The 13,187-nt window shown below is 63.2% G+C and overlaps 3 non-coding genes across 3 annotated transcripts; all 3 read left to right on the plus strand.

Moving 5' to 3' along the window:
- Nucleotides 1–2,907: 2,907 nt before the first annotated feature.
- Nucleotides 2,908–3,026, plus strand: LOC142868710 (5S ribosomal RNA). Its single transcript, XR_012917650.1, has one exon. It is a non-coding gene; the product is annotated as a 5S ribosomal RNA (ribosomal RNA).
- A 3,796-nt stretch (nt 3,027–6,822) lies between these two features.
- Nucleotides 6,823–6,941, plus strand: LOC142868711 (5S ribosomal RNA). The gene has a single exon (XR_012917651.1). It is a non-coding gene; the product is annotated as a 5S ribosomal RNA (ribosomal RNA).
- A 3,782-nt stretch (nt 6,942–10,723) lies between these two features.
- Nucleotides 10,724–10,842, plus strand: LOC142868712 (5S ribosomal RNA). The gene has a single exon (XR_012917652.1). It is a non-coding gene; the product is annotated as a 5S ribosomal RNA (ribosomal RNA).
- Nucleotides 10,843–13,187: the final 2,345 nt, after the last annotated feature.

Here is a 13,187-nt window from a genome sequence, read left to right on the forward strand (position 1 = left end):
GCTAGGATTACAGGCGTGAGCCACCGCGCCCGGCCCCCCCTGTGTTCTTATTCATATACCTCTCATGTTGTTCCAGCGTATTGTGGGGGTACCAATGTTAAGGTCGGGTGCCTTGCCCTCTCCAAGCCTCCCCCCTCGGGTCAGAGCTTCAAGTGCGCCCATCCCCCAGTCGGTGCGCACCCACCCCATGCCTAATGGATGTGTATGCCCCTCCCCTCCCCCCACCCGCCCGACACCCACCCGATGAAGGTGATTCCTCTCTGTCCACTTAGGCGTCCATCCGTTCGTACCAATTTGCTGGTGAGCGCGCTCACGTGGTGCTCGTGTGTCCATTCTTGGGATACCTGGCTTACTGGAACGGGTCCCAGCTCTGGCCAGGAGAACACGAGAGGCGCCCTCTCACCGCTGCTCCTCACAGCCGAATGGCACTCCGTGGTGTCCACGCGCCACATTTTATTGATGCACTCCTGGATGGATGGGCACTCGGGTCGCTTCCACGTCTTTGCGATTGTGAATTGTGCCCTAACTGTAACCCTAACCCTTACCCAGCCCGTCTCCTCTGCCCCTGCCTGACGCACTCCTCCCCGGCCAGGCCCGTCACTGTCCTGGGCCCCCGCCTGACCGGCTCCTCCCCGCCCGGCCTGTCACCGTCCTCTGCCCCTGCCTGACATGCTCCTTCCCGCCCGCCCGGCCTCTCACCGTCCTCGGCCCCTGCCTGACCGGCTCCTCCGTCGCCTGGGCCTTCCAAGGGCTTGGTGTGGACGCTGCTTCCAGGAAGCCCTCCAGGAACCCGGCAGCAGGGTGGCCGCAGCAGTCTCCAGCAGCCGTCCCTAAGTCGCGTGAGTGCGGGGGGACGTGCCCCCGCTGTGCCGCGGGGGCCCAGCCTGGTGCCTTCCCTGAGGCCCTGGGGCTGCCGGCTGGGCTGCCGCTCCCCGCAAGGGGAGAGCCGCGGAGGTGGGGACCGCCTCCTGATGGGGACGTACACGCAGCTCTCCACGTCGGATTCCGGGGCTCTCTGTCCTGCCCGAAGGCCCAGCTGGCCTGCGGGTCCTTAGAGTGGCAAAAACATCCGAAAACTGAGATTGAGGGTCCGGTGGGTGTCTGCACTTTTGTGCTGGGCACCCCAGGGAGGCCCGGGGGCTGGCTGGACAACGTGGTCTGCTGGGCGGGGGGGGGGGGGTTAGAGGAGCAACTGATGCCCTTTGCACTTTGGGTAGCAAGAGTCTGAGGTGTCTCTGAGCCCTGTGCCCTGTGGGGGGGGGGCGGGGGGGAGGAGGAGGAGGAGGAGGAGGAGGAGGAGGAGGTGGGAAGGGCCGGGGCCTGCAGTCCTGTTCCCGGGGTGGCACGGCAAGTGGCTTCTTCCACAGGCTGCTTGGCCTGGGCTCCCTGCACCTGGGCCTTTGGAGGACCGGCCCTGTGCTTGCCAACACTTCCTGCAGGGACCCAGAGCTGGGAGGTGGCATCTCTCAGCCCTGGGTCGGGCAGAGCCCCAGCGGGCCATGCCCACAACCTCTCTCAGCACCGGTCCCCCAGAAGGCTCCTTTGGGACCAGGATTCTCTTGCGGTGACTCTTTAAGGTCTGGCCCCTGGATGGAGGGGCACCAGGAGTAGAGGAGCAGGAAGGGGAAGGGGGTGGCCATGCGAGGGGACACTTTGAGGCCAAGTCCCAGCTTCAGCCTGATCCTCCTGGGAACCCCGCTCTGAGACAAGGAGCCGGGCTTCGCATTCCCACAGCAGCCAGTCGTGGGCTGAGGACACCTGGGGCGTTGGGAACTCCCTGGCTTCTCCTTGTTTTAACGTCTAGAGCTGCTTGTGAATCGCGCCGCCACACACACCCGAGCGCAGGTGTCTTCCGCACAGACTGCGGGCCTCGCTCTTCTGAATGCCGCTAGCTCGCCACCCACCCACGGGTGAACCTGGTCAGGGTGCTTTCTCTCAGGGGCAGACTCTTTTCCGGGCGGGCTACCGGTGTCTCTGTTTGCTCGTTTCTTTCTTCCATTTCGGGAAAGTCTTCCTTGCTGGGTGTGGAAATCTCCTATGCCTTCCCTCGCCTATTCTGTCAGCTTTCAAATTCTCTTTCAGTTGCCACCCTCACAGATGGATTAGGAAACTCTTTCCGGTGCACTCATTAGTGAAATGACCTCCAGGAAGCTGGAATCCAATATCTAATGGCCGATTTTTAGCGAGTCCACACGCCAGGGTGGTCGGGGTCCAATGCAGCCCCGGCCAGGCCCAGGCCCCTTGGACTGGGCCACAGGAGGACACGGAGGAGGGTCCCGGCCCCCACGAAGCGGTGCCGGCAGTTCTCCACGGGCTTGGGCGTTTTCCAGAGGTAGGAGATGGAGGGGACTGATTTCTTCAGCGCCCCCCAAACCACGCCACCCCACCCCACCCATGGGACACATCCCCAGAGAGAGACGCCCCATACACTGGCTGTGCCCCAGCCCTGGCCCGGGGAATAGGCGGCAGCCCACCCACAGGGCGAGGGGGGGGCGCAGCTGAAAGGGGTTGTGGGGGAGGGCGGCCCCTGGCTGGGGTCAAAGGGCGAGCGTCCCGCGCGTGCGCAGTCAGCGGCAGGCAGCGACGCCCTGGGGGTGGGCAGCGGGTAGGTGAAGGAGGCCGGGCGAGGAGACGAGGGGGGCTGGGAGGGCTCCACCTTGGCGAGTCCAGCCGTGGAGGCGCATCTTGTGTGAGTGTGAGTGAGTGTGAGTGTGTGTGTGTGTGTAGAGAGAGACAGCCCCCCGCCCCGCCCCGCCCCGCCCATCAGCCCCGTCCCTGGGAGCCCGCGGGACCCGGCCGGCGAACTCAACCGGCCCGGCCCGGCGCGGGGCCTGGGGCGGGAGGCGGCGGCGGGGAAGCCCAGAGAGGCTCGGCTTCTTGAGCGGGGCAGGGGCGCCCTCCGCCGCCGTCTAGGGCCACACCACCCTGAACGCCCCCGATCTCGTCTGGTCTCGGAAGCTAAGCAGGGTCGGGCCTGGTTAGTACTTGGATGGGAGACCGCCTGGGAATACCGGGTGCCACAGGCTGCTGCTTTTTTTTTTTTTTTTTTTTTTTTTTTTTTTTGCCTCTTGTTCTGTCCCCTTTCTGGGAGCGCGGCGGCGGCCCGGGGTGGGGGTCACCCCCACCCTCAGCGCCCGCCCGCGGTGCCTGGCGCCCCAGCCCGCACCGTGGGGCCTCCTCTTGTCCCAAGCCGCGACACCGCCGCCACGCGGCAGCATGCGTGGCATCTGGACTGTCAGGTCTCAGACCAAAGGTCTGCTCTGTGGGAACCGACACGCTGGAGGAAACCTTGAGAGTCTGAGAGGGGAGGGAGTTCCAGAAGAAGGCCAGGATGTCATTTTGAGGGAGTATGTGACCAGAACTCGTCCCGTTGCTTTTGGGGTTCTATGGGCTACACGCAGGAATCTTTGGTGGTGGCACCTGATGTTGGGGGATCCGGAGTCACACCCAGACCTGCTCCACAGGCCTCCTTTTACTTTTCTCTTCGGATTCATTATTTTTAAAAAGTGTCTCTTACCTCTATGATTGCATTTTCTTTTCTCTCTCTCTTCAAGCAGATGATGGGAGTACAAGTATTCAGGTGACATGTGTTGCCCGTGCCCCCCTCCCCCCAGTGTTCTTTTTTTTTTTTTTTTTTTTGAGACAGAGTCTCGTTTTGCTGCCCAGGCTAGAGTGAGTGCCATGGCGTCAGCCTAGCTCACAGCAACCTCAATCTCCGGGCTCAAGCAATCCTGCTGCCTCAGCCTCCCGAGTAGTTGGGACTACAGGCATGCACCACCACGCCCGGCTGTGTTTTTCTATATATATTAGTTGGCCAATTAATTTCTTTCTATTTTTAGTAGAGACGGGGTCTCGCTCTTGCTCAGGCTGGTTTCGAACTCCTGACCTGGAGCAATCCGCCCGCCTCGGCCTCCCAGAGAGCTAGGATTACAGGCGTGAGCCACCGCGCCCGGCCCCCCCTGTGTTCTTATTCATATACCTCTCATGTTGTTCCAGCGTATTGTGGGGGTACCAATGTTAAGGTCGGGTGCCTTGCCCTCTCCAAGCCTCCCCCCTCGGGTCAGAGCTTCAAGTGCGCCCATCCCCCAGTCGGTGCGCACCCACCCCATGCCTAATGGATGTGTATGCCCCTCCCCTCCCCCCACCCGCCCGACACCCACCCGATGAAGGTGATTCCTCTCTGTCCACTTAGGCGTCCATCCGTTCGTACCAATTTGCTGGTGAGCGCGCTCACGTGGTGCTCGTGTGTCCATTCTTGGGATACCTGGCTTACTGGAACGGGTCCCAGCTCTGGCCAGGAGAACACGAGAGGCGCCCTCTCACCGCTGCTCCTCACAGCCGAATGGCACTCCGTGGTGTCCACGCGCCACATTTTATTCATGCACTCCTGGATGGATGGGCACTCGGGTCGCTTCCACGTCTTTGCGATTGTGAATTGTGCCCTAACTGTAACCCTAACCCTTACCCAGCCCGTCTCCTCTGCCCCTGCCTGACGCACTCCTCCCCGGCCAGGCCCGTCACTGTCCTGGGCCCCCGCCTGACCGGCTCCTCCCCGCCCGGCCTGTCACCGTCCTCTGCCCCTGCCTGACATGCTCCTTCCCGCCCGCCCGGCCTCTCACCGTCCTCGGCCCCTGCCTGACCGGCTCCTCCGTCGCCTGGGCCTTCCAAGGGCTTGGTGTGGACGCTGCTTCCAGGAAGCCCTCCAGGAACCCGGCAGCAGGGTGGCCGCAGCAGTCTCCAGCAGCCGTCCCTAAGTCGCGTGAGTGCGGGGGGACGTGCCCCCGCTGTGCCGCGGGGGCCCAGCCTGGTGCCTTCCCTGAGGCCCTGGGGCTGCCGGCTGGGCTGCCGCTCCCCGCAAGGGGAGAGCCGCGGAGGTGGGGACCGCCTCCTGATGGGGACGTACACGCAGCTCTCCACGTCGGATTCCGGGGCTCTCTGTCCTGCCCGAAGGCCCAGCTGGCCTGCGGGTCCTTAGAGTGGCAAAAACATCCGAAAACTGAGATTGAGGGTCCGGTGGGTGTCTGCACTTTTGTGCTGGGCACCCCAGGGAGGCCCGGGGGCTGGCTGGACAACGTGGTCTGCTGGGCGGGGGGGGGGGGTTAGAGGAGCAACTGATGCCCTTTGCACTTTGGGTAGCAAGAGTCTGAGGTGTCTCTGAGCCCTGTGCCCTGTGGGGGGGGGCGGGGGGGAGGAGGAGGAGGAGGAGGAGGAGGAGGAGGTGGGAAGGGCCGGGGCCTGCAGTCCTGTTCCCGGGGTGGCACGGCAAGTGGCTTCTTCCACAGGCTGCTTGGCCTGGGCTCCCTGCACCTGGGCCTTTGGAGGACCGGCCCTGTGCTTGCCAACACTTCCTGCAGGGACCCAGAGCTGGGAGGTGGCATCTCTCAGCCCTGGGTCGGGCAGAGCCCCAGCGGGCCATGCCCACAACCTCTCTCAGCACCGGTCCCCCAGAAGGCTCCTTTGGGACCAGGATTCTCTTGCGGTGACTCTTTAAGGTCTGGCCCCTGGATGGAGGGGCACCAGGAGTAGAGGAGCAGGAAGGGGAAGGGGGTGGCCATGCGAGGGGACACTTTGAGGCCAAGTCCCAGCTTCAGCCTGATCCTCCTGGGAACCCCGCTCTGAGACAAGGAGCCGGGCTTCGCATTCCCACAGCAGCCAGTCGTGGGCTGAGGACACCTGGGGCGTTGGGAACTCCCTGGCTTCTCCTTGGTTTAACGTCTAGAGCTGCTTGTGAATCGCGCCGCCACACACACCCGAGCGCAGGTGTCTTCCGCACAGACTGCGGGCCTCGCTCTTCTGAATGCCGCTAGCTCGCCACCCACCCACGGGTGAACCTGGTCAGGGTGCTTTCTCTCAGGGGCAGACTCTTTTCCGGGCGGGCTACCGGTGTCTCTGTTTGCTCGTTTCTTTCTTCCATTTCGGGAAAGTCTTCCTTGCTGGGTGTGGAAATCTCCTATGCCTTCCCTCGCCTATTCTGTCAGCTTTCAAATTCTCTTTCAGTTGCCACCCTCACAGATGGATTAGGAAACTCTTTCCGGTGCACTCATTAGTGAAATGACCTCCAGGAAGCTGGAATCCAATATCTAATGGCCGATTTTTAGCGAGTCCACACGCCAGGGTGGTCGGGGTCCAATGCAGCCCCGGCCAGGCCCAGGCCCCTTGGACTGGGCCACAGGAGGACACGGAGGAGGGTCCCGGCCCCCACGAAGCGGTGCCGGCAGTTCTCCACGGGCTTGGGCGTTTTCCAGAGGTAGGAGATGGAGGGGACTGATTTCTTCAGCGCCCCCCAAACCACGCCACCCCACCCCACCCATGGGACACATCCCCAGAGAGAGACGCCCCATACACTGGCTGTGCCCCAGCCCTGGCCCGGGGAATAGGCGGCAGCCCACCCACAGGGCGAGGGGGGGGCGCAGCTGAAAGGGGTTGTGGGGGAGGGCGGCCCCTGGCTGGGGTCAAAGGGCGAGCGTCCCGCGCGTGCGCAGTCAGCGGCAGGCAGCGACGCCCTGGGGGTGGGCAGCGGGTAGGTGAAGGAGGCCGGGCGAGGAGACGAGGGGGGCTGGGAGGGCTCCACCTTGGCGAGTCCAGCCGTGGAGGCGCATCTTGTGTGAGTGTGAGTGAGTGTGAGTGTGTGTGTGTGTGTAGAGAGAGACAGCCCCCCGCCCCGCCCCGCCCCGCCCATCAGCCCCGTCCCTGGGAGCCCGCGGGACCCGGCCGGCGAACTCAACCGGCCCGGCCCGGCGCGGGGCCTGGGGCGGGAGGCGGCGGCGGGGAAGCCCAGAGAGGCTCGGCTTCTTGAGCGGGGCAGGGGCGCCCTCCGCCGCCGTCTAGGGCCACACCACCCTGAACGCCCCCGATCTCGTCTGGTCTCGGAAGCTAAGCAGGGTCGGGCCTGGTTAGTACTTGGATGGGAGACCGCCTGGGAATACCGGGTGCCACAGGCTGCTGCTTTTTTTTTTTTTTTTTTTTTTTTTTTTTTTGCCTCTTGTTCTGTCCCCTTTCTGGGAGCGCGGCGGCGGCCCGGGGTGGGGGTCACCCCCACCCTCAGCGCCCGCCCGCGGTGCCTGGCGCCCCAGCCCGCACCGTGGGGCCTCCTCTTGTCCCAAGCCGCGACACCGCCGCCACGCGGCAGCATGCGTGGCATCTGGACTGTCAGGTCTCAGACCAAAGGTCTGCTCTGTGGGAACCGACACGCTGGAGGAAACCTTGAGAGTCTGAGAGGGGAGGGAGTTCCAGAAGAAGGCCAGGATGTCATTTTGAGGGAGTATGTGACCAGAACTCGTCCCGTTGCTTTTGGGGTTCTATGGGCTACACGCAGGAATCTTTGGTGGTGGCACCTGATGTTGGGGGATCCGGAGTCACACCCAGACCTGCTCCACAGGCCTCCTTTTACTTTTCTCTTCGGATTCATTATTTTTAAAAAGTGTCTCTTACCTCTATGATTGCATTTTCTTTTCTCTCTCTCTTCAAGCAGATGATGGGAGTACAAGTATTCAGGTGACATGTGTTGCCCGTGCCCCCCTCCCCCCAGTGTTCTTTTTTTTTTTTTTTTTTTGAGACAGAGTCTCGTTTTGCTGCCCAGGCTAGAGTGAGTGCCATGGCGTCAGCCTAGCTCACAGCAACCTCAATCTCCGGGCTCAAGCAATCCTGCTGCCTCAGCCTCCCGAGTAGTTGGGACTACAGGCATGCACCACCACGCCCGGCTGTGTTTTTCTATATATATTAGTTGGCCAATTAATTTCTTTCTATTTTTAGTAGAGACGGGGTCTCGCTCTTGCTCAGGCTGGTTTCGAACTCCTGACCTGGAGCAATCCGCCCGCCTCGGCCTCCCAGAGAGCTAGGATTACAGGCGTGAGCCACCGCGCCCGGCCCCCCCTGTGTTCTTATTCATATACCTCTCATGTTGTTCCAGCGTATTGTGGGGGTACCAATGTTAAGGTCGGGTGCCTTGCCCTCTCCAAGCCTCCCCCCTCGGGTCAGAGCTTCAAGTGCGCCCATCCCCCAGTCGGTGCGCACCCACCCCATGCCTAATGGATGTGTATGCCCCTCCCCTCCCCCCACCCGCCCGACACCCACCCGATGAAGGTGATTCCTCTCTGTCCACTTAGGCGTCCATCCGTTCGTACCAATTTGCTGGTGAGCGCGCTCACGTGGTGCTCGTGTGTCCATTCTTGGGATACCTGGCTTACTGGAACGGGTCCCAGCTCTGGCCAGGAGAACACGAGAGGCGCCCTCTCACCGCTGCTCCTCACAGCCGAATGGCACTCCGTGGTGTCCACGCGCCACATTTTATTCATGCACTCCTGGATGGATGGGCACTCGGGTCGCTTCCACGTCTTTGCGATTGTGAATTGTGCCCTAACTGTAACCCTAACCCTTACCCAGCCCGTCTCCTCTGCCCCTGCCTGACGCACTCCTCCCCGGCCAGGCCCGTCACTGTCCTGGGCCCCCGCCTGACCGGCTCCTCCCCGCCCGGCCTGTCACCGTCCTCTGCCCCTGCCTGACATGCTCCTTCCCGCCCGCCCGGCCTCTCACCGTCCTCGGCCCCTGCCTGACCGGCTCCTCCGTCGCCTGGGCCTTCCAAGGGCTTGGTGTGGACGCTGCTTCCAGGAAGCCCTCCAGGAACCCGGCAGCAGGGTGGCCGCAGCAGTCTCCAGCAGCCGTCCCTAAGTCGCGTGAGTGCGGGGGGACGTGCCCCCGCTGTGCCGCGGGGGCCCAGCCTGGTGCCTTCCCTGAGGCCCTGGGGCTGCCGGCTGGGCTGCCGCTCCCCGCAAAGGGAGAGCCGCGGAGGTGGGGACCGCCTCCTGATGGGGACGTACACGCAGCTCTCCACGTCGGATTCCGGGGCTCTCTGTCCTGCCCGAAGGCCCAGCTGGCCTGCGGGTCCTTAGAGTGGCAAAAACATCCGAAAACTGAGATTGAGGGTCCGGTGGGTGTCTGCACTTTTGTGCTGGGCACCCCAGGGAGGCCCGGGGGCTGGCTGGACAACGTGGTCTGCTGGGCGGGGGGGGGGGGTTGGAGGAGCAACTGATGCCCTTTGCACTTTGGGTAGCAAGAGTCTGAGGTGTCTCTGAGCCCTGTGCCCTGTGGGGGGGGGCGGGGGGGAGGAGGAGGAGGAGGAGGTGGGAAGGGCCGGGGCCTGCAGTCCTGTTCCCGGGGTGGCACGGCAAGTGGCTTCTTCCACAGGCTGCTTGGCCTGGGCTCCCTGCACCTGGGCCTTTGGAGGACCGGCCCTGTGCTTGCCAACACTTCCTGCAGGGACCCAGAGCTGGGAGGTGGCATCTCTCAGCCCTGGGTCGGGCAGAGCCCCAGCGGGCCATGCCCACAACCTCTCTCAGCACCGGTCCCCCAGAAGGCTCCTTTGGGACCAGGATTCTCTTGCGGTGACTCTTTAAGGTCTGGCCCCTGGATGGAGGGGCACCAGGAGTAGAGGAGCAGGAAGGGGAAGGGGGTGGCCATGCGAGGGGACACTTTGAGGCCAAGTCCCAGCTTCAGCCTGATCCTCCTGGGAACCCCGCTCTGAGACAAGGAGCCGGGCTTCGCATTCCCACAGCAGCCAGTCGTGGGCTGAGGACACCTGGGGCGTTGGGAACTCCCTGGCTTCTCCTTGGTTTAACGTCTAGGGCTGCTTGTGAATCGCGCCGCCACACACACCCGAGCGCAGGTGTCTTCCGCACAGACTGCGGGCCTCGCTCTTCTGAATGCCGCTGGCTCGCCACCCACCCACGGGTGAACCTGGTCAGGGTGCTTTCTCTCAGGGGCAGACTCTTTTCCGGGCGGGCTACCGGTGTCTCTGTTTGCTCGTTTCTTTCTTCCATTTCGGGAAAGTCTTCCTTGCTGGGTGTGGAAATCTCCTATGCCTTCCCTCGCCTATTCTGTCAGCTTTCAAATTCTCTTTCAGTTGCCACCCTCACAGATGGATTAGGAAACTCTTTCCGGTGCACTCATTAGTGAAATGACCTCCAGGAAGCTGGAATCCAATATCTAATGGCCGATTTTTAGCGAGTCCACACGCCAGGGTGGTCGGGGTCCAATGCAGCCCCGGCCAGGCCCAGGCCCCTTGGACTGGGCCACAGGAGGACACGGAGGAGGGTCCCGGCCCCCACGAAGCGGTGCCGGCAGTTCTCCACGGGCTTGGGCGTTTTCCAGAGGTAGGAGATGGAGGGGACTGATTTCTTCAGCGCCCCCCAAACCACGCCACCCCACCCCACCCATGGGACACATCCCCAGAGAGAGACGCCCCATACACTGGCTGTGCCCCAGCCCTGGCCCGGGGAATAGGCGGCAGCCCACCCACAGGGCGAGGGGGGGGCGCAGCTGAAAGGGGTTGTGGGGGAGGGCGGCCCCTGGCTGGGGTCAAAGGGCGAGCGTCCCGCGCGTGCGCAGTCAGCGGCAGGCAGCGACGCCCTGGGGGTGGGCAGCGGGTAGGTGAAGGAGGCCGGGCGAGGAGACGAGGGGGGCTGGGAGGGCTCCACCTTGGCGAGTCCAGCCGTGGAGGCGCATCTTGTGTGAGTGTGAGTGAGTGTGAGTGTGTGTGTGTGTGTAGAGAGAGACAGCCCCCCGCCCCGCCCCGCCCCGCCCATCAGCCCCGTCCCTGGGAGCCCGCGGGACCCGGCCGGCGAACTCAACCGGCCCGGCCCGGCGCGGGGCCTGGGGCGGGAGGCGGCGGCGGGGAAGCCCAGAGAGGCTCGGCTTCTTGAGCGGGGCAGGGGCGCCCTCCGCCGCCGTCTAGGGCCACACCACCCTGAACGCCCCCGATCTCGTCTGGTCTCGGAAGCTAAGCAGGGTCGGGCCTGGTTAGTACTTGGATGGGAGACCGCCTGGGAATACCGGGTGCCACAGGCTGCTGCTTTTTTTTTTTTTTTTTTTTTTTTTTTTTTTGCCTCTTGTTCTGTCCCCTTTCTGGGAGCGCGGCGGCGGCCCGGGGTGGGGGTCACCCCCACCCTCAGCGCCCGCCCGCGGTGCCTGGCGCCCCAGCCCGCACCGTGGGGCCTCCTCTTGTCCCAAGCCGCGACACCGCCGCCACGCGGCAGCATGCGTGGCATCTGGACTGTCAGGTCTCAGACCAAAGGTCTGCTCTGTGGGAACCGACACGCTGGAGGAAACCTTGAGAGTCTGAGAGGGGAGGGAGTTCCAGAAGAAGGCCAGGATGTCATTTTGAGGGAGTATGTGACCAGAACTCGTCCCGTTGCTTTTGGGGTTCTATGGGCTACACGCAGGAATCTTTGGTGGTGGCACCTGATGTTGGGGGATCCGGAGTCACACCCAGACCTGCTCCACAGGCCTCCTTTTACTTTTCTCTTCGGATTCATTATTTTTAAAAAGTGTCTCTTACCTCTAGGATTGCATTTTCTTTTCTCTCTCTCTTCAAGCAGATGATGGGAGTACAAGTATTCAGGTGACATGTGTTGCCCGTGCCCCCCTCCCCCCAGTGTTCTTTTTTTTTTTTTTTTTTTGAGACAGAGTCTCGTTTTGCTGCCCAGTCTAGAGTGAGTGCCATGGCGTCAGCCTAGCTCACAGCAACCTCAATCTCCGGGCTCAAGCAATCCTGCTGCCTCAGCCTCCCGAGTAGTTGGGACTACAGGCATGCACCACCACGCCCGGCTGTGTTTTTCTATATATATTAGTTGGCCAATTAATTTCTTTCTATTTTTAGTAGAGACGGGGTCTCGCTCTTGCTCAGGCTGGTTTCGAACTCCTGACCTGGAGCAATCCGCCCGCCTCGGCCTCCCAGAGAGCTAGGATTACAGGCGTGAGCCACCGCGCCCGGCCCCCCCTGTGTTCTTATTCATATACCTCTCATGTTGTTCCAGCGTATTGTGGGGGTACCAATGTTAAGGTCGGGTGCCTTGCCCTCTCCAAGCCTCCCCCCTCGGGTCAGAGCTTCAAGTGCGCCCATCCCCCAGTCGGTGCGCACCCACCCCATGCCTAATGGATGTGTATGCCCCTCCCCTCCCCCCACCCGCCCGACACCCACCCGATGAAGGTGATTCCTCTCTGTCCACTTAGGCGTCCATCCGTTCGTACCAATTTGCTGGTGAGCGCGCTCACGTGGTGCTCGTGTGTCCATTCTTGGGATACCTGGCTTACTGGAACGGGTCCCAGCTCTGGCCAGGAGAACACGAGAGGCGCCCTCTCACCGCTGCTCCTCACAGCCGAATGGCACTCCGTGGTGTCCACGCGCCACATTTTATTGATGCACTCCTGGATGGATGGGCACTCGGGTCGCTTCCACGTCTTTGCGATTGTGAATTGTGCCCTAACTGTAACCCTAACCCTTACCCAGCCCGTCTCCTCTGCCCCTGCCTGACGCACTCCTCCCCGGCCAGGCCCGTCACTGTCCTGGGCCCCCGCCTGACCGGCTCCTCCCCGCCCGGCCTGTCACCGTCCTCTGCCCCTGCCTGACATGCTCCTTCCCGCCCGCCCGGCCTCTCACCGTCCTCGGCCCCTGCCTGACCGGCTCCTCCGTCGCCTGGGCCTTCCAAGGGCTTGGTGTGGACGCTGCTTCCAGGAAGCCCTCCAGGAACCCGGCAGCAGGGTGGCCGCAGCAGTCTCCAGCAGCCGTCCCTAAGTCGCGTGAGTGCGGGGGGACGTGCCCCCGCTGTGCCGCGGGGGCCCAGCCTGGTGCCTTCCCTGAGGCCCTGGGGCTGCCGGCTGGGCTGCCGCTCCCCGCAAGGGGAGAGCCGCGGAGGTGGGGACCGCCTCCTGATGGGGACGTACACGCAGCTCTCCACGTCGGATTCCGGGGCTCTCTGTCCTGCCCGAAGGCCCAGCTGGCCTGCGGGTCCTTAGAGTGGCAAAAACATCCGAAAACTGAGATTGAGGGTCCGGTGGGTGTCTGCACTTTTGTGCTGGGCACCCCAGGGAGGCCCGGGGGCTGGCTGGACAACGTGGTCTGCTGGGCGGGGGGGGGGGTTGGAGGAGCAACTGATGCCCTTTGCACTTTGGGTAGCAAGAGTCTGAGGTGTCTCTGAGCCCTGTGCCCTGTGGGGGGGGGGCGGGGGGGAGGAGGAGGAGGAGGAGGTGGGAAGGGCCGGGGCCTGCAGTCCTGTTCCCGGGGTGGCACGGCAAGTGGCTTCTTCCAAGGCTGCTTGGCCTGGGCTCCCTGCACCTGGGCCTTTGGAGGACCGGCCCTGTGCTTGCCAACACTTCCTGCAGGGACCCAGAGCTGGGAGGTGGCATCTCTCAGC

This window comes from Microcebus murinus, unplaced genomic scaffold, assembly GCF_040939455.1.
Source record: "Microcebus murinus isolate Inina unplaced genomic scaffold, M.murinus_Inina_mat1.0 scaf038_hap2_Mmur4.0, whole genome shotgun sequence".
Taxonomy (NCBI): Eukaryota; Metazoa; Chordata; class Mammalia; order Primates; family Cheirogaleidae; genus Microcebus; species Microcebus murinus.